The 26,156-nt window shown below is 39.9% G+C and overlaps 1 protein-coding gene across 1 annotated transcript in view; it reads right to left on the reverse strand.

Moving 5' to 3' along the window:
* The window catches only part of MARCHF1 (membrane associated ring-CH-type finger 1), a 224,432-nt gene extending 200,205 nt beyond the window's left edge, over positions 1–24,227 (reverse strand). The window contains exon 1 of the mRNA XM_054514578.1: positions 23,834–24,227. The gene's annotated coding sequence lies outside the window, so the exon portion shown is untranslated. The remainder of the gene's footprint in view (positions 1–23,833) is intronic.
* Positions 24,228–26,156: the final 1,929 nt, after the last annotated feature.

Here is a 26,156-nt window from a genome sequence, read left to right on the forward strand (position 1 = left end):
AAGGTTTGATGGTTAAGATTAAGGGGGTTGGGGTTTTTTTTGGTTTAGACTGGAAGAATTGTGGTGACTCTTTTCCTCTGTTAGTTATTTATAGCCAACAACCTATTTTATCTCATGCAGGGGTGAAAACAAGGGTGTACAGTGTCTCATTGGTTCTGAAAAGCCTAATGAGCTGCTACAAATGCCTCAGACTGTTTTCTCAGACCTAGAATAGGATGTGTGAAAACTAAAAAAAACTTTAACAAGCATGTTTATTTTACAGAGTTTGACAGACATGCTGCGTTCACATTTGTGTGCTGCAGAAGGTTTGAAAGTATAGGCAGCAGTGGACAACACAGGTACATTTACTTAATTTACAACATTCTCCAGACAGGCTTTTGAGGGCTCTTGGATTATAAAACTTCTTTCCAACAGATCACCATACGCTACCAACATTATGATCTAATTTTATAGCAGGAAAATGCTGCTTATCAATACCTGACAGCCTTGCTCACAGACATCTGTAGAAAATCAAATGCTTGCAGATTTACATTGCCACATGTGGTTTTTAAGACAAATCACAAATACAAATTCAGAAAAAGAAATTTACCTGCATCAATAAAGTGGGCTTTTTTTTCATAACTGTTGATATTACTATTATTAGATTTGCTCTTCTGGACAAAACCAACCTAAGCTTTGTCTGCTTGATACAGAAAAACGAAACATGAATTAAGAATCCTAAATTCCATTAATGATCATATCTACCAAGACCCCATTAACAGATGCCAAGGTATGTTAGTCAGAGTGGATGTGACAAATGAGTTACATTACAATGGATTACATATGGTATTCAGCTTTTCAAACTAAAAAGTCAACTGTGACACCATCAGGCTATTTTTATAGAGGGCAGTGGGAGTAGGTTATATTCCTGACTATGAAATCTAAAATAAGCAAAGAAAGAATGGGTCACCTTAGGAATTAACATGTTTAAAGAGAAATATAATGCATGAAAAGAAAAATACTGTGCTCTAGATACTAGCTGTGCTCTAGATTGTGATAGCAATCCATGTTCTCCCTTACTTTAGCATTTTGATCTGGTGTTTTTGAGTTTATGCATTGATATAAACGTAATGCAATAGCTCTCTCTTAATTTTGAATTTGTCATAATGCCAAAGGGCAAAACTTCTAATAAGCTCTTAAGGTTTATTTTCTTTTCTTACAGGGAGCTGTACTTGGTTGGGTTGTGTTCTGTTTGAGGGGTGGGGGTTGTGGGGTTTTTCAGGTTTTTTTTGTTTGCTTGTTGATGGGCTTTTCTGGTTGTTCTTTTTATTGACTCAGCAAGACCAGGAAAAGGTGGAACAGGAAAGGAAAAGGAGGAACTAAAATTCAGTGAACCAACAGGTGAGAGCCTGTACATCACTTGTCACAGTGAAATGGTCACCTCATGCCAATGAAAGACTCGTGCCTCAGAAAAAGACACACGAGTAGAGATGGATGCAAGACTAAGTAGTAATCTGTGTTGGACAGGTTTAGTGATGTGACTTTGTCCTCCTACATAGCTCAGAACTTGAGTTCACTCAGACCTTTTGTCAAGTCTTTCAAAACAGCTCAAATTTGCTGCCTTACTTAAAAATTAGAAAAAAAAACAAACCCAAACCCTACCACACCTGTCCTGGCAACAAATCATTTTTGAAAAAGACAATTATAGACTTTATTTCATTAGTAGGTGGTTCTACCAATGCTCACAGAGATCAAATTAAATTCTCAACTACTATGTGACTTGAGTCTCTCAAAATCCTTAACTCCTTCAGCAACTATTGAGATTTGGTTAAACAATATGGTGGTCTATTAATGAACATCACAGATGAGCAGGCATTCTCTACCATTTCTACTATCCAGATGTGCTTAAATAGTACACAATAAAAAATTCATAAAAGCTTTAATTAAGGGGGGGGGAAAGCAACAGGGGGTGCTTTTTTCCTGGAAAAAAAAAAAAAGAAAAAATAGGAGACACCTTTTTCCTAAAAAAACCCTTTAATTTTTACTTTTTCAGTGCTTTCAATTTCACATATGTGCTTTGTGACAATACTCTATTAAGACTGAAGAGTTCTTCCTTCTTAGACTGATCTTTCTAGTTGTACAAAGACCAGAATATACCAACCATTTGTTGATGAAGGGCTGAAATTCCTGCATAAGTCAGATATAATAACAGAGTCTAGAGATTCACTACCTTTTCTCTCATTAATGAGCAAACTCTCACAAAGCCAAAACCACAGAAAAGCAAGATAACGTAATAGGCATTTCACTTATTCAGGCAGCTACACAGGGTCATTTTCCATGAAAGATTTCAGGAACCATAACTTAGTTTTAACATTAAATTAGGTACATATTAAAAGTCATGCTCTCTTCTCTTTTACTATCATTCCTTTTGAAAGATAATGGGAAATATGACAGAAAGAAGAAAAAAAAAGGAAACAAAATATTTCCAACTTTCACCTTGTCTTGCCTTCTTTTGTGCTTCTCTTGGGAGACTCCCTGCAGCCATCAAAGATTTTTCAAAACATACCTCTTTCTTCTCTGGACTGAGCATGCCATCCAGATGTATGACTTAGAACAGACTCACTGCATGGAAGGTCTCACTGGGATGCACAAACATTCCTAAGCAAAGAGTTTTGATGTTTTTAGAGAGCAAGCCTGTTTTAGTCTTCAAATTAGTTTTTATGTCAAATCTGGGAGTAAGGGAGAGGATAGGGTGTCATTGCGTCAAAACATAAACCTCCAGATTTCAGCCCATTCAGCCCAACCAATTAATTAAAATACCAGTAAAAGAGGCACAACAAAATGGAAGAGCTACTCTCTGAAGGTGAAAAAGAGGCTGTTAAGTTCCACACTTCAGTTTCATTTCTAAATACTTCATGTGAAAATGTGAGCAGTCAGAAAAACTTAAGTGGAACTAAACAAAGATGACATTGTCTTCTCTTGTAACAAGGAAAAGGTGCAAGCAGAAGTATTTCTAGGCTAACTCTTAAAATAAGGAAGCACACCAGGGTCCTAGTGGCAGCCCAAATCAGTGGGAGGGGGCACGGCCAAGACACTGTGTTGTTCAATGCCATGTTATGTTATGGCCAGGGGCAAGGGAAAGGGAAGAAAGGTTTCCAGCTGGGAGCAAGCATGGGGCGTGCTGCCACTGGCTGTGGATAGAGCACATCTTGTCAGGCTTTGGTGAGCATTTCTGCATATAAATCTCCCTCTCTTTGCACGCTTTTGCTAATTGTATTGTTGCTGCTGCTATTTATTTTCCTATCTTGTTATTTTCAGTAAATTGTTTGTATTTCAACCCATAATCTTTACCTTTTTGTGTCTTCAATTCTCAACTCCAACTCTAGAGCTGCAAGATGTCTCAAAAGGTTTTAGCTGCCAGTCAGGTGAGCCTCTGGTCACATGCAAACATTTCAGCAAAACCTGACCTGACATGACATGGCAGCACCCCACCCCAACCACTCCACCCACCACACTTGCTCCCAACCACAATCCATGCATTTCCTTCTCTTTCCCCACCCCTCACCACAATGTAGGATGGTATCGAATAACACAATGTCTCAGCCATGCCCCCTCCCAGTGATCTGGATGACAACTACGACAAAAACATACAAATATCACAACAGGGGCAAAAGATGGCAAGAGTTTCCATGATGAGAGAACCTCATATCCCACTTTGCAGCTAAAAGCTCTCTCCCTTCTAACTGGAATTTGCATGTCAAAAATGTCTCCATGAGAAACCAAAATCACAGAAAATCAGACACTTTCATTGTCAGGTATTTATGAGCATCATTACAGGATGATTCTTAAGACAGTAACTAAGCAATGTAGGGAAGGTACTTTTATTTGCATGAGATCTTCAGGAACAAGGAAGGAAAAGAACTACATAGCACTTTGGGAAAGAATTAGAAGAGGAAAGGTCTTGTTACCGATCCTTTACAGGTGGCTGTAATAAAGGCATCATAATCAAGGTTTCTATACTAATTTTAAATTAATGTAGAAAATATCTAGATTGTCCAATCTCCTACAAGCATTCAACCTGCTTCTTTGGAAGTAAGGAATTTGACACCATAGAAAAACCAACCAGATCATTTCTTCATCAGGCCCTCAATAGCCCCAACACAGTGCTTGAAAGCTACAGATTCATTATATTTATGTGAACACTAAGTCATATAGAAGTAACCTTTCAAAAAAGACTCTTTACACTGCAGTATAAAGAACCTTTGGAATCTATCAAAAAGGAGAAAGGAAGCCAATTCACATGATAGATTTGAGAGTGGGAGAGTAGGCAAGTGCCAGTGAACAAAATCTCATTGTAGATAGTGCTTTCTTCATTCATTCAAGTACAATTCAACACTTACAGGAACACAATTATAGGAATTTTCTCACTTTGTATTAGAAACACACAGATGTAAGAGCAAACATTTTTATGCATGATGCTTTCCTGCATCATGCACCAAAAAAAAAAATAGAAACCTGTAGGATCTGAAGACTCCTTTATTCTTTGATCCTAAAAGAAGTTTTTTTGAAACCATCAAAGAAATACTATATATAAGTGCAGGACAATAAAATGAGAAAAAACAAAGAATCCATAGATATTCCCTATCTTGATTGCAACAAATAACATTTCCTTAGACCATCTGTTCCTCTTTAGGTATAAAAGCTTCTAAAACAGATGAGGATATTAAACAACCATCCTGCAGAAAAGTTTCCTGTTGCTAAGAAACAGGAAGTAAAATCATACAGCCAAGGTCAGCTATTACTGAATTGATTCAGGCTTATAACATTTTTGACCCAAACTGACATATTTCCTAAGGAATCAAATATACTGTTTGTTTAGGCTGGACTGTTTCCATATTCTGCTTTTAGATTTTTTATATTTGCATGCAGATGAGTAAAAGTATAATGGTGTTCAGTGAACAGTGACAGCAAAGCTGCTTTGGCTGGGCAAATCAGTAGGGAATTAGAGTACACGTTCTTGAGCAGTTAAAAAACTCATCACATTTTGTATAACCTTTCATTTCTCACAGCTTTGTCATTACACAGACTTTAGTTCTAGGTTCAAGTCAAAGGTCAAGGCTTCTAACACACCACTTCTTTCAACAGGCAAATTAAAGACAAGAGTTTCACTTCTATCAGCATGAAATAAGGCATTATTCTCTTGCTACTCCCAGCTCATTGATTCAGTTGCCCTCCCCCTTAGAAATTAAGAAATCCAAACCATCTCTATACCAATTAAATCCAAAAATGTATTATTATAGTGAAATTACTGCATGGACTCCAGTTGTGCAATTTCAAAAAGAGCAAACAGAGCAAGCCACAGGTTTGCTACATCAACATGTAGGAAAAGACATCTTAAAAAAACACTGAGAAACCAAGTATCATTATCCATGAAGTTTAATGAATTATGATTTTTTTCCCAAAAAACAAAATGCCATCATTACTTTAAAGACTTCCAAGAGAACAAGATAAGGGAAGTTTGGAGGTTTGTTTTAATAGTATTTTTCTTCCCTAGCAAAGCAGTAGGGACACATGGAAGCAATCAGGTACTTTGCTGTTTCTCCTTTTGCTCTCCATACAGGTGTGCATAGCTCTTACCAAGTAACACATCCAAGAATTTCCCTCCCCACCTTCACTCTCGGGAGTTAATTACACTACAGACAAGGCCTTGGAAAACAACGTGGTTCCAGGCACAAAAAGTACCATTTTACAGTCTACTGAACATTAAAAAAAGATCCAAACAGAACATGTAAACTGCACTACATCCCACAAACAACCCAAACAGAACTGCTAGGCAGTCTGTCTGTCCCCTATGCAGTCTTTCCCACTGGTGTGCTGCGCTCACTCCGACACACACCGAATGTAACATGTGCTCAAGCACTGAACTACAAATGCTCATCTTGATGCCTACATTTCTCAGTCTGAAAAGGCAGTTCCCAAAATTACAGCACATACCACACAGATAATCTTCTGGCTCTGGCAAAATACCTCTTGCTTACAAGCTTGTACCTGACGTAACTGCCTGAACTCTTTATATAAAAATAGTTTCCTCTTGCTGCCTCCTATTTGTTCTCTGCATTTTCTACTTATTATCTCCCCTGAAGGTAACAGCAGTGATAACACATCTTTTAAGAAAAAAGGGAACCCGACAGTGATAATGCCACACATCAGTGCTGAAATAGCCAAGGATAAAAAAAGGTCAAACTGCCTCCTGCACTCCCCAGGTTTCTTAATGACATCAAAAGATGCTGGTACCTTTAAAGATCCTGTACACCCATCCAAAAATGCTTGTATTAAAATTAATTTTTCTTAATTTACTATTATTGATAATGTTGAGATATATATGTACGTGAAAAAATAAAAATATTTATATTAAAAAGAAATTGTCTAAGTAATATGTGAAGTTTAGTAATAAACACTGTCCAGTCTTTTTCCTTCCCTTCTGACCCATTCTTCATTTATGGTTTAAATTTTAGCACTCTGGTGATACGGAAGATTTTTCTAAACTGTAAATTAGTTCAACATGTTTCTTCCTTTGACACCTTCTAACACTACCAACAGTTCTCACGTTGACAATTAAATTGAAGGCTGTTCCAGTCTATAACTGGACAGTGGTTTCACGTCAGCATGAAACTGGTAATAGGGGAAGTTACTGCAGCAAAAATCTACATCAGATCTTGAAAATATCCCACTCATGCTCATCCTTCCAGAAATTTCATTCATTCCCAATCCCAAACTCACCTACACACAAGTGACACATCTGTCCAAGTGGTCTTGCCAGGATCACCTGCATGTGACAAAAAGGACAAGGGGCACCAGCTACCAAGTCCTCACTATTGGAGGACTGCCTTTCTTCTATTGCACTTTCTAGGTTTCTTCTCAAATGGCAACAATAAACTACAGACCTACATAGATTCTAGGAGCCATTGTGGTCCTCCACACCAGAACCTTACTTATCTCAGTCTCCATAAACCTTAAGCCAGGCTGTTTTCCTTAATTTGTTGGGCATGTAAGAGAAGTATTAGCACATAATAAGTTTTCACTGACAAATTATCAGCTCTTTCAGACAGCAGGCATCCTGGTCTTGACATAAGCACTCCTCAGTCTTACTCCGGACAATGCTGTCCCCTGAGCTGCATTCTTGAAGAGCTGATCTTCATTACCACCAGCCTTTTTTTTAACCCTTTGCTGTTTCTGTTGTTAAAGACATTATTTCTACTTCATTCATACCAACCCTAATATTGCTTTTACAGCTCTCCAGAAAATATTAACAAAGTTAAGCCAAGTCATCACAAACAGCCACAATTGTTGTTCCTGGCAATCACAGCAATGAAGCCAAAAGCTGATGAGTATCAAAAGTATCTGGACAATGCTCTCAGGTACATGATGTGATTCTTGGGGGTGTCCTGTGCAGGTTTGTTTAAATTCTGTTTTCTAAATGGCCATCAGCAAAGACCATTCCCCATTATCCAGTAAATCATAGATTTTAGTCTTTCATAATGACAAGGTACCATATGGGAAGGTTCCAAAGGATAATTAAATACCAACATACAGTATCTTTATGGATAATAGCTTACATTTTTCTTCATAAAGGAAATTTTTTCCTCATAATACTTTTACTTCCTGCCTTTAGAGCATTTGTCTCCTCTGTCTTGATTTTGGCCATGGACCAGAGAGTACACCATGTGCTCAGAACTTTCCACAATATCAAGACAGATATGCAGGTACTGAATCCTCCTCTTCAGTAAAGAAAATGGTTTTGGCATCTGTGCAACAACTGTTTAGCAACTGCACATACTTCCTACAGCTAAGAGGCTTAATGCTTTCCACTGAGAACTCAAGTTCTCAACAAATACAATTCTCTACTATACAGTACATAACTAAGAAAATTAGGAAAGAGGACTTACTATGAAGGAAGATGTTTTCCAAAGTAATTGGAGAAAGATGAAATAGAAAATGAAGGCACAAGTAGGTAAGTCTCAATGAACATCAAATTGATTCCAAAATCCTCTCATAAGAAAATAAACATTGATGTGCAGAAAGCGGATTAGACCACTTCTAGTTAGGCCTTTCAAAAAAGTTTTAAGTTAACCATTTCTATTTACTTCCTTTACAAGGTATGGTGTCAATCAAAATATTTCCAACCTAAACATAAAACTATTCAAGGCATTCTTTTTGTTACAGAACATTCCCTAGTGGGAATCAAGCAATATTTCCAGGCAGAAATGCTCACAATTGTCACATTTTGCATCCTGAAATGGCCTCTGTCATTTTCAAGTATTTGCAGTACCCGGCAGTTCTGCAATCCTTATAACATTTGTCACAGGACAAACCACAAAGCTTCAGCTTAAAATGTGGACTGAAAGCCAGAGAAAATGGCTTGATTTCTAACAGTCTGAATATTATGCCAAAAATAATCAGTCACTTAGCTCAACTTTAACACTGTCAAAACCAAATCCTGCTTAACATTGTAATAATGAGAGCTGTGGCGGAATATTCACTTTCTATCACTACAAAGTTTGAGACGGGAAACATTCAAATCATGTCCTGAGGTGCTTGTGTGTGTTTCTTCCAGACTCAAAGCTGAGGTAGGTGTTTGTCTGGTGAGGATGCTACATTTCTCTACCAAGAGAAAGTAACCACTTATAGCACTGACTGAGACTTGTACACTCCTGTGGAGTATCACACCCTTGCCCCATTTGTTACCTACCATCCTATAATTTCTGTTATATGTGGTACTGACACAGTAGCTGTATGACAGAAGGTATAATTGTCACCTAAACGAAAAAAAAAGAAAACATGTTCTTTGTTGTTTCAGCATTAAAAATATATTATCTACTATGAAGTTATTTTATGTTTCCTGCCTATGAGAAAGACCAACCCTCCCAGGTCTAGTTGAGAACAATTACTTTCATTTTGTCAGGGGGAAAAAAAAAATGTTCATTTCACAACCAAAATGGCTAGTACAAGTGAAGGTAATTTGTATGTTTGTTTGTAATCCCGCACCTACTACTTAACAGTAGATTTGTCAATGGTGTATATCTGGATATTTAATTCTTTGAATTCATTATACTTATATGACTATTCAGATTTTGAGGCTCCTTTGCAATCTTCTCCTCACTGGTTGTCTGTCTGAGCAGGTGAACTTACAAAGAAACAGGTATGTGTTTTAGGAAAGCTGTGGAGACACCATTGACTTGTAACTCCATGTATCTCATCTCATTCTAGATAGAAGCACAGAGGATAGGCTATGCCCCTGTCACAGACTGAACAAACTTGATAACCATTTAAAATGCAAAAATGGAAGTGTAGCAACTGTGTTTGACAAGGAACCCTCACCCCTGCAAGGCAAAATGTTGCATTTAATTGCTATCTGATTTTATACTTGAAACATGCATATTTTTCACTCAGATAAAGTCCTTGCTGGAACAGATATAGTCACAAATATTTTGATATGCCTGTCTACTCCTAGATTTCTGCAGCTGGGAGAAAAATTCCAGCAGTTAAACCAGTGATATTTCTGATCACAGCAATGGCTGAGGTTTACTTCACTTCAGCACGTGCCTCTCCATTACGCAAAAGACATCTGCATAGACAAGTACACCCAAACTGCTCCAGAACCAGCACTAGCTGTGTTTCATCTCATCAGGCCTGTGAAAAAGAACCAACAATTAAGTCATGCTTAAAGTAACAGAGCATTATATAGCTTCTGGACTTAAGGCAGAGCACAGACAGCTCTGAACATGGGGAGGAGGGAAATGTGTTAAACTAGCCAGGTATTAAAATAAGGCAGAGACCTGAAAGATTTGACCTTGTTAAGAGAATGCACTCTTGGATGTTAAAACTCTAAATCTTCACCAGGTTCTCTTCCTCTTTCTTCTCCTCCCTACCTCCATTCTTCTTTTTTCTCTGCAAGCCTTATGATTCATCAAGTTTTTCTGAGGATTGCTTGTTGTTTGGTTGAGGGTTTTTAAGTCTTAGAAGAATTAATGGGATGAGAAAACAGCTTTCTGGGAGCTCTACCCAGGATGCTTCCTTGGCCATGAATAACTAACTGGTTTTGAAAACAGCATTGCTCTATTTCAGTTGCTGAGCAGGTGGTCCCTTAAATCTTAAAAGTTATGTCTCTTAGTTAAGTGTTCATGTAAATATTTCATTAAGCTTCCTGGCTTATAATAAGCATCGCTTAACACTATTTTATGCAACACACGCTGCAGAAATCATCCTACCAAGGGGAGAAAAAAGATGCATGAGATGTGAATAATTGCAGTTGGGAAGGGGAAGAGGGGTTGGCAATATCAAAGGGAAAAAAGAACATGAATTCTAAATTAAATGCGCCTGATTAGGGAAGATGCATCTTGTTTCATCTTGTAGCCTAGGCAAATAAGCTCACATTATCCCTATATTCTCTTTCCCATAATCTTATTCAATTATTTTCAAAAATTTCCCTTAAATTACTTTACAAGTAGCTTGAGAAAGTCCAGGATATGCTTTTCCACAACAACTTACTATAAATTAATTTATTTCTATAACATACTTTGTCATCACAAAAAAATATGAATCTCTTTGTGTTGCAAAGCAATAAAGATAAAAGGTCTTAACTATGAGCAACTTTTAGGTGTTGAGATGTTAACAGTGACTCCATTTGACTTTCTGTGAAGATGAGGGATCCTGTCAGGTTTACTGCTGCTCTCCCAGAATACTACCACTTAAACACTACCAGAAGTTGCCTACTTTGTCTGTCAATTTTGCAAGCCATCATCTGTTTTATTTCCTGGCATTCCCCCCTTGGCAAGTGATTTAAATTATCCCAAGATCCACATAACACACAGGATAATAATTACACTTTGAACAGCATTTCTATTCCCATTTTTATTTTTTTAGCATTGAGAAAGGAAACCTTTCCCTCAGAATTTTAATGATCATGTTCTCAGATGTCTCTTATTTTGTTTGTTCCTTCATGAAACAGAGAAACTATCCTATTATTAGCATAAAAAGCAACATGGCCTGTCACAATTCTTACAAGGTTGTCAGCACAGAAGAGTGGCCTTGCAGTAATGAAGTTTTCTACACTACAACAATACTATTGTAGAGATGGTGGGGCAAAAACCTGTAATTTAGAGATCCAAAACAGGCTTCAATTCTTATTTAACTAAAAGTGAAATGGAAAAGCAATATCTGGAAAAGAACAAAGAAACTGTTTTTTTGTTTTTCCGTTTCCAGTAAAGCGCCTGCGTTGCCTCTGCACGTTGGAATTAATGCAGCAAGAACTGTGACACTTGCACAAGGAACTGCAGCTACTGTAAAGCATGAAGCACCATGATGGAACTGCACAGCCAACACAGCAGCAAAGCATGGACCAACTTCCAGCTCTGGAATGACTGCTCCAAGGGAAAAACAGCAGAACTCGTACAGCTGCAGTCCTGCACAGAGCACAACAGCACAGAGTGAAGCAGAAAGGGAGCTGGAGTAAGCTTTGCACTACTCCCCAGCAATATTTAAGTAGGAAGATGGATCTGGGGCTAAATTATTACAGGTGAGAGCAGAATTCTCTTTTTGAACCTGCTAAACCAAAAGGTACTTATTGTAATATAACATTATTTCCTGAATAATACTGAATGTTACTAAACATAGACAGGACACCTGGCTCAGAAATATCCCCAGACACTAGCAGGTAGAGCTGGTATGGTCTCGACAGCAAGCAAGCACTAAAAGGCCTTTGGCTTCAGAAGCAATCATCCAGTTCTTCTACAGATTAGTTCCTGATTTCCAGATTGGGCAGAAAAGGAGAGAATGACACCACAAAAATATTCATCTTCAAATAAATAATAAATAAATAAATAAATAAATAAATAAATAAATAAAATCTAGAAAAATAGAAAATATTGATAAAAAGAAATAAGATCTTATAAAAAACTAGCTCCAGCTTCAAACATGATCTATGTGGGTAAAGAAGCCATAAGCCATGTAAGCCATATCTCCAGGGTAACATTTAGCTGCCTAACAAACACACAAAACACACCCTACAAAACAAACCCTACAAAAAACACTTTCCCCCATTGTGCATTCAGCATGCAGGTTAGAGCTCTACAGATAAAAATGTCATACATCTCTGATTTATCCCCAGCACATTAGAATTCTGAGCAATGGTTCTATGGAAAGAGGACAGAAAAGTATAGAAAAAGGTATTATATGCAGCTGTAATACATACATACACCAAAGAAACTGCAGAGTAAATGGGGTCTGCTGTAATAGCCATATTAGGGAACAGTGCCAAGGTGTTACTACCCCTGTGATCGAGAACTCAAATCAAATGGACATTTTGTCTACACTGTTGTCACACTAGCACCTCAGCCTGGCTTCAGCTGGGCACACCTGCCTGTCTGCCTTCACATCTCAAATCACAGAGGAGGTGCTGTTCTTCTTAACCAGCTCCTTGTCCTCCCTCTCTCATTAGTATCCTCATCTGACTCACATCCTGCCAGATTATTTCTTATTTTATTTCTTAGCACCACACTTTTCTAGCCTAGACTGTGAATATCACCTCCCCATTGTACAACCTGACTTCTCAGGTTTCAAGCATGCATCTCTTTGGGTTTGTTCCCTTCCATATCATCTTCTCCTCCTTGTTTTGCTTCCTCAGGACTTTTACTTCCAAGCAGCTTTCTCCCCCAGAGCTCCTGAGGAGCAGGCAGTATCAGTTTGGCTGCTCACACCCTCATCTCCCACAGCCTGAACGACTCACATTTGTGATTTCAGAGTAATCCTCTTTTGGTCCAGCCATTAAATGTTACAGAAGCTTCAGCCAATAATGTCTAAGTCTTCCTAGCACAAGAACAGGTGTTTTTGAGGTCTACTATTTTCCACAAGCAAATAAATCTTCTGAGGAAGGGGAGAAAATCATTCCTTGGACAAGAATCAATCTATTTTATTTCAAGGCCCCTAGACTGAAGCATCAGAGTCTGTGAGTTTGCAAAAGCATTTGACAGTTATCTTCCGCCGGCCAGCTCAGCTCTCTAACCTTGCTAAAACCTTCAAAAATTTCTACTCAAAAGGCTGACAGACATCACAGAGGGAGTTTAAAGCCCAGCAAAGTGTAAGTAACAATGACCAATGTCATATATCAAGACAAACTTACTTTAAATAGATGATTAGTAAAAGAGTAAAAGAAGGGTATTCATAATTTAGCACACCACACTCTTCAACTATCATTTCAACTATCTATTTCAGAACTTTTATCCAAGAAAACTCCTTTCTAGCTTTTTTAGCAATTTAAAATTTCTACGTGTTGAAATCACCTGCATAGGGAAAATGCCACTATGTCCCAATTGTTTTCACTTTGTTGTAGTTGTTGAAACTGGTTGCTTCTGTTTGAAAAACCTTTCTCCATACCACCATGGAGAGAGACACACACCTGCTGTCAAATATACTTTCATGATATTGGTGCATTCACTTTTTTTTAACATTGTTTTAGGAAAACAACTATAGAAAGTAGTGCCCATGCTCCATGAATTTAGTTTCTTACTCTGACAGGCATCTTATTATCTTTATGGAACCTTCCTCAGAAATCTCCTAGACGTTATTTTAATGCAGTAAGATACGGCTTGATATATTGAATTCCTTCAATTGGGAGGTTATTCTATTGATTAGAAACCCTACTCCAATTTCTAGAATTTATACACATGCTTATTTGCTCTCCTATCAGTATTATTATACTGATAGGATAGCAAATTCCAGGTAATACTTTCCTTGTGATTATCTCTACACATTTACAGAGTACTTACTCTAAAAAATTCATCTTGCCAAAGAAGTCAAGCTTCAAAATAATGGTGCAAGACAAAAAAGGTTGACAGTGTATTTTGTTTCTTAAAAATAAAATTTATCTTATTTAGAGTTTAGAGATGAAAACAGCTATATAAGCACAGCTGAGGCAAAGGCACCTTTGATCTGTCACATTTCCCTATAGTACCACTCTCCTTGGTAAACTCCTAATGCCTTTTTCTAATATTCTTTTACCATTATGCACAGAAATATCCCTTCCTACAAAAGCAGTTTAAGAACTTGATTAACACTGACGTCAAAACCATAATCCTGCAGTTCCTTGGATTAGTTTTTGCCCCTTTAAAGAAAAAAAGCACAATTCCCTGTTAATGCCTAATTAGTTAGACACCTCACTTCACAGCCAATCTGCACTCAAGCTCCATGTTAATTTCCATATATCTATTCCTTTTCCTGTAGGCAAGAGGAATCACTTGGTGCAAAACATGGCACTCAATTAAGGTTTTAGACAAACCTAGACTTTTAGTGTTTCCCATTCCCACTCTGGGAAACACCTCTGATGAACTTTGTGCTCCTGTCCCCAATATTCTTCACAGGGTTTAACTCAGCTTGACAGTTCCTCTGTGCCTGTCTTCAGTCCTAAGGCACTGAAAAATCCTGTTGCAATGAGGAACACAATCATTCTTTCATGAACTCAAGTGTATCTTAATGGTAGCTTTTCAGAACACACATATGTTTAATCATGGTTCAAAAAGAAGTAATTATAGTATAGACTTTAGAAGTCATCTAAGCTCTGAAAGGCATATTCAGGAATGCTGGTGGCAATTCTGGGGAAAAAAATTAGTTCTATTCCATTAGGTGCAACATCACCACAGGCAATCAAAAGCACTTCCTCAGATTTGTTTTGTAACAACTACCTTTACCTGGATTCCTCACAGATGTTTAAGTAGTGTTGTAACCCGTGCTGTAGCTCACAGCTACTGACTAGTCCCTTTAGCTAAACAATATACCCTTTCAAGTTTTAAAACAAACATTTAACTTGACTAGATTTCACAGGTCATGCATTATATTTAGCATTCCACAGCATAAAGCCAAACAAGGAGGCAAGAAGCATGTGCTTTATAACATTACATTTTTTTCATTCCTATATGTTATTTAACAAAGCATTTTCATCCCAATTTTACTCTTTAAAATTTCCATAGCAAATGAAGATGGTTTTATATGGTTAAGACTATATGATAAAAGCTCATTTACACCCAACAACAGAGCACAGTGAGACAGTGGCAAGTGGGGAAGCACAAATTACACTTTGCCCATCTTCTTCCAGGCCCACCACAAGAGCAATCAGCCCATTAAGGGGCTCTCTCAACGAGGCCAGAGGACCACAGGGCTGCAGAATGGCACAAATTAGGGGACAAAAAAGCATGGAAAAAAGGCAGGGACACAAATTAAGGGACTTGAATGAAAGGGGGGAGGCCCCATCCAGACTCTTCTCAGGGCAGCTTCAAGGAGGACCTCAGTCACACTGTTCAGCTTTGAAACCCATCATGAGTGATCACAGATGTGGGACATACTACAGGATGTAAGGGAGGGGCATTTGGGGATTGCACAGGACTTGCTATGAAATGTTTACAGGGGAAACCAAAGGCAGGAATGGATTTAAAGGATTTGGGAAAGAGCAAGCATGAGGTAACAGAGGAGTAAGTGGATAAAAAGGGCCAGTTGCATGCAAACATTCTGGTTGCTGGTTCAACTGCCTGGTTGTGCACTGCCCTGATCAGCTTAGTCTGTCCTGTATGCTTATTAAACGCTTTCCAGCTCTTTTCTGGCTCTGCTCACTCTGCATATGTGCACAGGGGTGTGAGTGCAGCAACTTCTGACTGCCAACCAGCAGAGAGACTGGGGTGAGTGGCTGAAGGTGCCAGGCTGAGCTGGGCCACGGGAACAGCTGTGTGCAGGGCAGCACATGGAGCAGGCGTGGGAGCCCATCCCCTGTGCCTGTGTACTGGGAGGGTGTGCCCTGCCTGGCTGCTGGCTGGAACTGGGGCATGGACCTGTGGCAGTCTCACCTCCCTCAGCCTGCAGAACCAGCCTGACATTTTCCCTTAGCAGAAGGGAAGAAAAGTGTTTTGAAAATTTCAACACAGCACATATTTAAAACAAATTTTCTTTTCCTGTTCCACACACAATGATTGTCATCCTTCATTCCATATTTCCATTTTATTCCTTTTTCCACTCTGGTCATTTCACCCACTTACATCCATCTTCTCTTCTTATAAATATTTTCTCTCCTCCTTTTCACTTCTACCCCATACCATCACAGATTTTAGCAGTTGGTTTTCCTTTAGCTTGCTTAGATCTTTCTCCATTTCCAAAAACCTTACCTCTGTCTTCCCCTCCACATTTTTTTACCCTTCCTCTTTAAATTCCTCAACCACCCTTTCAGTAGGGATAAAATCTGCCCCTTGCACATTCTGCCACTTCTTTTCAGCATTCTTTCTGCTTGCCAAACTCCTTCTGTGTTACATTGCCTTCCACTCTCTTTCAAAGCAAAACACATGCATTTGAAGTCCTCTTGTTCATAGTTAAATTAAACACAGCTATTTTCAAACACTTACAGACTGAACAGGGTTTGCATTAGGACTTTTTCACAGGAGGACAGAATAGAATAAGCAGACTATTACTATGAATGCTGCTCAAAGGCACAAAAAAACAAAAGGAAAAAAAGTTACTCACAAAGTGCAAGGGACTGTTCATGTAAGAAACTTAGCAAGAAAGCACTCAGTTTATCTAGATCCTGTTTCCTCCTCCCCTCTGTGAGGTTCCAGAAGAACAGAAAAATGACAGAATTTAATTTCTCAGGCTTTGCTCTACCTTAAGTTGCCCACCTTACCAACTTCAGCATATCCTTATAAAATTTCAGGGTTGAATTAAGTTCTTCACTCTAGCAGGACTTTATCAAAAAGCTTTTATCTTTTTGATGCATTTTGCCTCCAGTGGACAGTCAGTCCCTCCCAGCTCCACAGAATACTGCATCCCACCAGCTGTGAAGAACAGCATTTGAGAAACTTTTGAAGGTGGAATTAATTTGGCCTTTTTGCAGGTATGCCATCTTCCAGCCAACACCTCATATCATCTTTTAGGGACTTCCACTAACCTAAGGCACTGATGTTACTGTTTGATTTCTAAGGAAGTACTACACAAACAAGGAAATTTCACAGTAAACATTTTCAATCCTCTTGAGTTATGTTTCTCAGCTTTATGGAAAAGCATCTATCTCCACAAAAACCCATACCCATCAGCTGGCTCTTTAATGGCCATTTACCCACACAGAGAGCCAGCATAGACAAGGACAATTTGATACTGTCATACATAAATAAATTTTCTACAGGACACTGAAATTATTAGTACTCACCAGAGAAACAACTCGGTAGCATCAGCTGACCTGTGCTTGGCTGCGCTTGGCAGAGAGACCTTAAATAGGTCACACCACTGCGAGGAGACAGTGGACACCTTTTGAAGTCAGCACTCAGAAGCTGTGCTTTAGGTTTCTCTCCAAAGAAGCAGCACAGACCCTCTGAGCCTAAAGCAGCCATGAGGTAAAGTAGCACATTTGTCACCAGAGGCCAGGAGAGCAGTGTGCCTGCATTCATAGATTACACAGCAAGAACTGATGCCAGTTTCACGTACTAGAAATGTTGAAGTAGAGGGTCTTCCCTTGGGAAGCATAATAATTTCTTCCTGATGATGACCCAACACCAGGGAAGCATGATTAGATTTCATCCTGTGACATACTGCTTTGTGCTAGCATGCAGAATTCCACTCTTCAGCCTGCCTCTGAGCAAGGGCTTTTCCTCCTTTACTCCAGTCAGTAGCTGCCTCTGTACTCAGCCAACCCCAAAAATCAGAGATCTGGAGCTCAGCCCACCCTTGTGCTACAGAAAAAGGTACCAACTCACAGTTTCCAGCAAAACACCAGGATTAAAGCTGCATTCCATGTTATTCTTCCAGTCTCCTTTCATCACACTTAAATAAGTCCTACAATGTCTTACACCAAACAAAACTTTGGCCACATAGAATCATAGAATATCCTGAAGTGGAAGGGACCCATCAGGATGATGGAGTCCAACTTCTGTCTCTGCACAGGACACCCCAAGAGTCACACTGTGTGCCTAAAAGCCCTGGCAGGCTTGGGGCTGGGAGAGCTTTCCTGGGAAGCATATTCCAGTGTCCAACCACCATCTGGGTGAAAACATCTTCTCCTAATACACTGTCATCTTACTGCAAGGGTTCCATACTGTTGACTCCTATCACAAAAGTTCCATACCTTCTTGCTGCTTCTCGTGGGCAGCCCCTCAGAGCACTGACTCTTCTTCTTCACAAAGCAGCCAACTGACTCCAGTTCCCTTCCCAACCAGCCACCCCACTCTTTTATAGCACTCTTCTTCTCATTGGTTACAGCTGTGGCCTGTTAAAGTCAGGCCTGATCCTAATCTTTGCTAATTGACCCAGCTGCAACTCCTTAGGGGTGAGATTACTTTCTACACTATCTTTACTTTCTTATATTCTATCCCACTACACTAATATCCAACCTAAACCTCCTCTGACACAGCTGTAAGCCATTCCTCCAGGTCTCTGTCATCCAAAGAGAAGAGACCAATGCCTGACCCTCACTCTGCTTCCTATAATGAGGAAGTTTTAGAAAGCATGTAACACATGCACACCCCTGTCCTGGCAGAAAATAGCTCCAAAAGTTCACTTCCCTACTGGTTAGAAATCTTAAGATAGTCCCTATTTTATTACTACCTTATCTCATGCCAAAATTTTATCCCTTAGGTTAGGTATGTGTTTAACTTGGGTCATATTAGATCAGTTTAACTTCTGAAGCAAGTTATTAATAATTGGCTTCTGCTTCAAACTTTTCCTCCATGCTAAACAAGTCCTTTGTTCCTTAACATCATTAGTAGTTTTTTTTTTTCCACCTGGAAAAGACTTCAGAGAAGACAACCCTGGGAAAAGGAGAGAGAAACCTATCTTCTATGAGACCTGCAGTCAACAAACCATCACAGTGTCAGCTCCACTCCATGGAGGCCAAGGAAGCTGCTCCCATAATAGCAAAGATGGCCTGGTTCTCCCTCACTGTGCTTTTGTTTGGAATGTCTTCTCTGCTTTAGAGAGCCAACAGGCAGAAACTGGAAAACTGGGATTAGTGAGCTACTGACGTCAAAAGCACTTTCACTCAATGACCCAGCGTAACCAAAAGAACTCTGACAGGCACAGAAGCTGCCCCCTGCGTTTCCTCTGAGGCAGATCTAACCATAGAATGCCACAAGGATTACATTTCTACAAGTTCCTGCAGAACTTGGTGCCATTTCCCTTCTGCAGTGGGTGCCCCCCAAGAGCTGTGTAACACAGCGTGAAGTAAAAAAAATAACGTAATACGAGGGAGCAGTTAATTGTAACACTTCTAAAGATGTAAAAAAAATAGAGAAACTGTTCCTATAAGAAAACCAGAAAGCCTTAAAGGAAATCAGTCAGTGACCACTACCTTGTTTAAAGAACTTCATTTAGCAATGAAGATAAACAGGCAAGGACAAATGTTGTTCCAAATGGCAAATGAAACAAGCCTCTGGTTTTCAGACTGGGAAACTCTCCTGCTGAATAGGTTAGAAGTAATTAAACTTCTCAGTGTTCTAAAGTAGTTTTTGAAGTACACTGCCCACTATTTTGATACAATCAAATTGAACATAGCATTTTTGCAGAAACCACGTTTGACATTTAATTTTGTCTACCTGAAAGTCGACTTGGAGGTACAAATGGACCAAACTTGGATTTCAGTTGCTGGTGGGCAACTGGAGAAACATTCCCAGTACATCAAACCCTTCCTGACCTTCCAGACTTAAGTTATGTATTTTATTCTACTGAAATCTGAGGGTTTGGACTACCATTCTTTGTCAACAAAGCACAACCATGCTGCTACCAATGAAACAAAGTCAATCTTGATATCATGCAGTTTGCCTTTGCAAAAATGCACTCAGATGTGACTAAGATGAAGTTCTACCTCACCCCAAAGCATAAAGGGTTCACCCAAGCCAGTACAGGGTAGCAGCTGACAAGCTGAGGTTTCCCACTGTGCTGTACCTCCCACCACTGCCCCAAAGCAGGCAGGCTCACACACCAGAGGGACAGGTATAGATGGGTCAGTTCCAGAAGTCATTCTTGTGAAGAAATCTCGTAATGGACAAGCAAACTTAATGGGACAAAATCCAGGCAGGAACATTAGAAGTCTTCCTAAAAACGAGGACACGAGGTACTAGAAAGCTTTCAACGCCTTGAAAACCACACACCCCATGAAAAAACATTCATTTTATAAGATTATAACAGAGCCATAAATATATTATCATCTTCACTGCAAAATTAGAAACTTTGTTTTTCAATAGTCACGTAGTCTGAAATTAACTTTACAGCCATCCACAGCTCAGCACTGTGAAAGCCTCACAATACAGAACAAGACGTGTCTTGTACACCTGTCCCAAAACCAAGAGGAGAGCACTGTGGCAGTACAATCACCCCAAGCACCTTTAGTGCCTCTGCATCCCAAAAATCATTCCATATAAGAAAAGTTATAAGCTGTATGGAAATACCCAAAGGAGCAATGAAATTACACTGAATAATTCAATATTATCAAACTCCCCACTATTTCTAAATTATGAAACTCTGTGAGATTTAAGTTTCAGTGTATGCCTGGCTGCCAATGAATTTTTTGGGGGGAAAGGCATTGAACCATCAAAATGGCACAGAAAATAACCTAAAGTTAGCTTACTACTCATTATTGCTTTAACTGTATCATTAAGTCTACTTTTTAAATAGGTGTTTATCCCTCTTTTCTGAAGAGTCTGATATAAATTGCTGTAATATCACACACTTGCCTGGAACAAAAATCTCCTTTTCAATTACCAATGAATTGGAAAAATACTACCCAGCAGACGAGAGATCTTTTTTTCTGGCCTGTGATCACTCCGTTCACTTCAAAGAAATGCACCTCATTAACCCTGATAATTAACAAGGTTATTCTCATCACATTAAAGGTTTAAGTTCCTCTATTAAGTCCTTATTTGAATTTGCACTGCTATTAAGATGATGAGACTGTTCTGGATTTAATTTCATATAACAAGATGTTTCTCTTTACAGATCCTAACTTTTTTTTCAAGTCAAAGCATATAATTTCATTGTCTTGTATGCTACACTGAATCACAGAATGAGCTAGGTTGGAATGATATGCATCCTCTAGTTCCAACCCCATGCCATGGGCAGGAACACAACCAGCACATCTACTGGACTAAGAAATGTATTACATACGTACAAAAAAACTCCAAACAAAATCAAAACTGAAAAACTAGAAAGGGTAAGGGCAGCAATGCAAACAGGCAGCAAAAACAGCAAACAGGCATCTGGCAGCAGCATGGCTGTGGCAGCAGAAACCAAAGAGAACTGAAAAGGGAGAAGAGAACCAAAATTACAAGGAGGTGCATATGGCTTGGGAAAAGACTACCAGCAGATGAATCTACTCCTAGCTGTAAGACTACACAGACTAAAGGACACTTCCAATTCCCATGATGTCCATCACCATGGCAGAGGGTTTTAAACTACATGAAATATAAGATCCCTTCCAACCCAAATCCCTCCATGATTCCATACTTCCATGTAACAACACATGTTTGGGGCATTTTGTTCTTAGGTTGTATAGATAGCTGTCTAGTCAGTGAAGTCTTCTAAAAATTTATGAAATGCTTTAAATTTTGCAAATAGGTATTCCTAGTAAGGAAACTTGCTTCGCCCACAAGAGAAAAGCCAATTGTCTAAGTCAGACAGTTATTCTGAGAACATTAAAAACTGCAGCAGCCACATATCAACATCCCACATCAAATATAAAAACACAGATGATGGTTCACCTCATTATCCATGCTGGCATCATATTAGTTCATGTGCTCTGTCGTTAACAAACATATGGAAAATCATAATATGGAAAATTTGGTCACAATTACCTAGAGATTTGACTACAAGGTTCCAATGGCAGCATACCTGACACCAGGGCAGTCAAGTATCTTGAATGCAAATATCTAGTGATGGCAAATTAACACCAAAGATTTTGCAAACAATCTTTCGTGTTAATTTGAGTTTTTTTGCACAGAATTCAGTCCCTATGGAATAATAATAACAGCAATATCCTTTAAATGTCAGAAGAGAGAAGAAAACTTCCTGTCATAACACAAGTATTATCACAGTGCTGACTCGGCCAAATACCAAAAGCAAACAAGTTCATAGAGTTAAAGTCAAGGTCAGCTGTCAGTCTACAGGAGAGTTCTGAGCACTCAAGTTTGCCCCATCCATGCACCTTAAAAGGGTGTCATTCATTTAGCTTTGCATTTTCCAGAACTTCATTTTTTGTACTTTAAAGCACCCATTACTAAATCTTGTCACAAGTGCTTAGCAGTGTACAACAAATATTAAACTCTTCCCTTAAAGAGGGTGTCAAGAATGCTGTGAAATATTCAGAATAAAGACACTGGAAGTCTTACCAGCATAACAACTCCCTCAGGAATTACTAATTTGCAAATCTCTCAAGCCCCTAACAGGGTTTTAAAATGTTGTCTAAAATATAGCAGGGTACTCATGTATGAGCCATAGATTGACCCTTCTTTTTTTTTTAAGTCAAAGGCTAGTAACTGTTCTTCAGCAGAATGAAGTCTGAAGTATACACATGAGATTAACAGAGGACATAATGGAGGATGATATTTAACCACCATGACAGCTTTATGTAAGTTTGGATGAGACTTTTGGTCACTAACATTTGACAGCAGCAGAGCTGTCACCATCACAGGAATCACCAAACAGAGCCCTATACATGGCTGGAGCACTGAGAAATCCACCTGAGTACTCACACGTTATCCACATCTTTAGTTAACACATTCGAGCTTCCTTCTCAAATTGTGATTTTCCCATTGAAACCAACGACCCTGAACAACAAACATGTGAGTTTCATTGCCATTAGTTAGTTTATTTCCTCGCTCTAATACAAGATAAACATAATCATCTCATCCCCCACACCCTACAAAATCAGGAACAGAACCCCAAACAGAAGTGTTTGTTTTTCAACATGAAGTACAAAGAGCTTAAAATTACTCATTTTCCCCTTTTTTTTAAAACAAACACTGAAAATAACCAGACTGGCTTTGGCATTGCTTTAATCAGTTTAAACTTAAAGACAGGAACTCTAATTAAAATCGGGAACTCTAGCTGTAAGAAACAGCTAATTAGCTCCCAACTTTTTAATGAAGTGCTGTGGCAGAGTACATATTAGCTGATCAGTATTAAAAAGGAAATGCTTTGCAAGATAAGCTCATACTCTCAGGTAGTACATCGGTTTGTCTACTTACTTCAGTCCATGCACAGTCAGAGGGATTTAAGAAAACACACAACAATAACTATCAGATTTACACATCTCCATACACACTAAGATAAATGAACTTTGCAGGATTTAAAACTGAGAAGGAGAAACACGAGGCAGTTCATTACCTTTCTGCTAGGCAATGAAGACAATTTAAATTGCATTAAAGAGTAAGATTGCATTTCCTTCTTCTCAATTCGTTCCTGGCCACAACTTGCAAATACAAGAAAGAATAAGACGGGGAAGAAGTGAGAGAAGGCATTTGACGCTTGTGCTCTCAAGAAGTCTGGACAAAATGCATGGGATAGAGGAAAAGTGAGAACTGCCAGATGAAGAGGAACCTTGTCTAGATAGTCTCAGCAAGATATGCCAACAGCGGTGGGAACCTGAACTCCCTACACATTTCCACAGCTTTTACTGTCTCGTTTTGCAAGGACTGGTACTTCTATCCTCCTTCACACACACCGAGCATCACCTAAACAAGAAATTACTTAAAACACGATTACAAACAAAGACCAAGTTGGCATGCGCTCCCATGCCAGGGTTTTCTAACCTGGGTTCCCTCTTGTCGCGACATGCCACACTTACTCGGAAATCCCTGATCCTTAAAGCGGCATTTAGGGTGGTGCCAAGTGAAGGAGGGTGTGAAATCGCCCCTGAGAGACCGGGCTAGCCGGGGCCGCTGCTGTCCAAGCGCCAGCCCCACGGAGCAGCCGGGAACCTTTACCCGGTGCCCGCAGCCGGCACCAGCCGAGGGGACGGCGGCAGCAGCGCCGTCTCCCGCGATGCGCTTCTCCCGCGAAAAACCCCGAAACAACAAGAACAACACAAAAAAAAAATCAACAAACCAAACAAACGAACAACCAAAGCAAATCCACCAAAAAAAAAAAAAAAAAAGAAATTATTTTAAAAAAAGAAAATTAAAAAGAAAAAAAGGGCAGCGCCCGTCCCCGCCGGGACCCCGCAGGTGCCAAGCCGGCCGGAGCCGAGAGGAGCCGCCCCCGCTCTCACCGGTGTCGGGGCGAGCCCGGGTGCCGCAGGGAGCCAGCCGGCTGCCGGCCCGGCGGGTCCGGCCGCGCCCCCCGCCCCATCCCGCGCCCGCCCGGCGCGGCACCGCCGCCGCGACACGCCCCCGACACGCCCCATGACGTCACCCCGAGGCCACGCCCCCCGTGCGGACAGCGGCGGCGCCGCGCCCCCGGTACCGCTCCGGACCCGCTCGGGCCGCGGCGGAACCGCAGCAGAACCGCAGCAGAACCGCAGCGTGCGGGGCAGCCGCGCCATCGGAGCGTGCCACGGCGGAGCATCCGCCCCCTCCTCGACTCTCTCCCGCTTTCTGCTTTTCCTTAAATATCAGTTTGTTGCGAGTATAGAAACGGTGCCTCCCCTCGCCCGGTGGAATCCCCGGGCGAGGGGAGGCAAAGGGCTTATTTGCGTGTTTATTTCTCTCCGCATTAAAAAGCGGAGTGGTCTCCCCTTCCCCTGGAAGAGCTGTGCAGAAATGGCATCTCTCAGCCTTTGGTTCAGCGCGGAGAATCGGGCGGGGGACGGGAGGGGGCACAGGACAACATGTATCTCCATTGCTTAGAATCCACGCTGTGCCCCGATTCTCATTTCACGTTTGAAAAGAAGTCTGAGTTTGAACCTATTAGACAGCTAACAAACTAAGGTGCTGAGGCAGCAGTCCAGAGTGGGGTTGTCAAAATAAAACAAAATGAAACAATCAGTACAGACCAAATTTCCACAATACATCTGGCTATTTACATATCTTGATACAGGCGTCATCATTAAATCAACCATTCCAGGTTGATTATAATAATGCTTCAATGTCTTAGGAGACAGAAAGAGCAGAAATAGGACACAAAGACTTTTTTTTTTTTTTAAACTAGCTGTACTCAATTGACACATCTTGAAATTAAAGAAAATCTCAGCCTGAGCTGCAGTGTGGAGGGAGTGGTAGTACAAACCTCAGGCTTCTCCAGACAGGTCCACTATAAAGATTGAAGACCATCAAGTCCTTCTGTAAGGGCAGGTGTGTAAACAAGCATCACCTTCATCATTATCAAAACATTAAGCAGATACCTCTGTGTTATGGAGCTCTCTCAAGCAGATTAAACTACTTTTTCTCTTTTTCTGGGTCATGATTTATGACCTGCAGATCAAAATGTGAGAGGTTTTCTAAAGTTATGTCTGCTTGTTATGTATTTCTTCTTTTCTGATAAATAATTAAAAGGGAAAAAAAAACTGCTCAAAATTCTCTCACCTTCTGGCACTAGTTTAAAAATTCTCTTAATTCTCAGCCATACACAGGTACATTCGCTCGTTGTAATTTTTATCTTGCCTTATTCATTTTTTTTTCCTTACTGAGATTTCACCTATTCAGGCTTCTAACAACAATTTCTTTATTCTGAAAATAAAATTGAAAATGGAGTTAGAGCAGCCTCAATTACTGCTGTTTTGCCTCACCATCTTAACACACTTTCATGCCTGCTTACCACATCAAAATTTCATCCCTTCCTCCCTTCCAAAGAAAGTATTTGGGTGTTGTTTCTTGTTACCTGCAGAATGATTTTTGATAAAACTGCATCACAGTAAGAACACATATGCAGGAATGTAGACTCTCCTTCCACAAAAGGCTTCCACCCACCTAGGACCCCGAAGTCCCAGGCAGGAGCAGTAGTTTGAAACCTTTGCTCATTGCTCTGCCTAAGTAGATTGGTCAGGTAGTAAAGGCCAGTCTAGTAAAGGCTACTGATCTCACGAGTCCAGTGGAACACAAAATTTAAAAGACAAAAAACACCTCAAACTTACACAGATAATTGATACTGAGTGAATAATGAGGCTGCTACCAACTGAAAACCAAGGGGCAGGCTGACATTTGAACAGTAATGTTTAACTGGAAAGAAGATGT

This window comes from Molothrus ater, chromosome 4, assembly GCF_012460135.2.
Source record: "Molothrus ater isolate BHLD 08-10-18 breed brown headed cowbird chromosome 4, BPBGC_Mater_1.1, whole genome shotgun sequence".
NCBI classification, from domain to species: Eukaryota; Metazoa; Chordata; class Aves; order Passeriformes; family Icteridae; genus Molothrus; species Molothrus ater.